Source organism: Schistocerca cancellata, chromosome 8 (genome assembly GCF_023864275.1).
Source record: "Schistocerca cancellata isolate TAMUIC-IGC-003103 chromosome 8, iqSchCanc2.1, whole genome shotgun sequence".
NCBI classification, from domain to species: Eukaryota; Metazoa; Arthropoda; class Insecta; order Orthoptera; family Acrididae; genus Schistocerca; species Schistocerca cancellata.
In genome coordinates this window covers 298,904,343-298,905,957 of record NC_064633.1, presented here as the reverse complement: position 1 = coordinate 298,905,957, position 1,615 = coordinate 298,904,343, and positions in this window count along the sequence as shown.

Here is a 1,615-nt window from a genome sequence, read left to right as displayed (position 1 = left end):
TGTGTGATAGAAGTGCAATAAAGTTAATGGACCTCTCAGATTTATTTTATGTTATCAGCCCTTTGGCCTGTCTTTTATCCGACACACTCACATAGCTTACCCTGCCTTGCTTTTAGAAATTTCATGTTTTGCGACATCCATAATCTGTTTTGTAAGTTGCAGTCCCTTTGTGCTCCCGCCAACATTCCTGAAACTGATATTAGCATATTAACGATGTTATTGTATCAATACATTACCTGTATATTGAATCAATGCATAACCAGTAGCTTCATAGGTAGCTTTCATTATATGTTGAACATCCCTGAGATGAAAAATGTTCATCACTAAGAGAAAGCTAAGTGTTTTTAACTCTGATATGAATACGAAAGCTCCTGTAGGCCGATTATTAGTTGTCAGGTTACACACGATCAACAGCTCGTGAGACTCCGACAATTAACGTCCGTTAAACGACCTAGGAGTTAATATTACTTGTTGACAGTGTGTTATGATCTGATTGCAACACGTTTGTTGCACAACGATCGTAATTTAGAATCTGCGGAAGCAAGTGAGGTGAGATGGCGTTGGAATAGTACCAGTGAGTGACGTAAAATGACCGACACTGGCAGCTAATATAGCTCAAAGCACGATAATATGTTTTACAATTACTTACAGAACATGTAATTACTACTCGATGTATTATGTACACTACCTTTGTGAATCAGAACGTAAATTGAGTGTTAATGGGTGATGTAAGGTCATAACTGTAATTTAAGCTGGAGATTAGTTTTCCAAGGTAACATGTGGGCACAAATCCATGCATGAAAACGTAATTTGAAGCTAGTTGTGACGAATGAAGTTCTGTGGAGTATGCGGTGAACAGGTTCAATTAGTCTCCCAGCCCGAGAGCCGCTACAGGCACATGCAATTAGCTACACTTAATAATTCACAAGGAAACCGTATATTCAATCACAGTGATGGCACAGCTGCACACAAGCAGTGCACACCTGTCGGCCGATGAGTAGTTTTCTGAACAAGGCAGAAAAATTAGAAACATTTTGTATTACGACATAAAATATATTGTTAACAGTAAATTCTATTCGTAGTTACGACACGCAGCTCTCCTTAATTCTGTACATCGCTAGATATTCTGATGGACTTTGTTAGACTGCCATCCATTCTCCTCTTAACTGCGTCAAGGTTTTAGCTTCTAATACCTAGATTATTAAATGTAAATTTTATGCTGGATACAGAAATGCGTACACCAAAACGTATGCTGTATTGACTATATTACGTTGTAACCTTTTCCGTTGTTTCTGGCAGAAATTTCTGTGGAACTTAAGAGGTTCCTTGTTCCAGTTATTTTTAAAACATTTTTGTTGTTTCCCGTATCACTTTTACCACATTGAAAAGCAATTTACTAAAATGCCTCGTTCCGTTGCTGAGCTAAGATTAATTTTTTACCCGGCCGAAGGATGATCCATGACGACATTAGTTGCTCCCAGATTGATGGCGTAAGAGGTCAAGGATATTGAACGCGTGTGGGAAGAATATTCCTGTGGTGCACTCCCACAATTCTTATTTACAATCATTTATAATTCTTTCGGGACGCTAATAGTGCCTATTAACCTTGGTCACG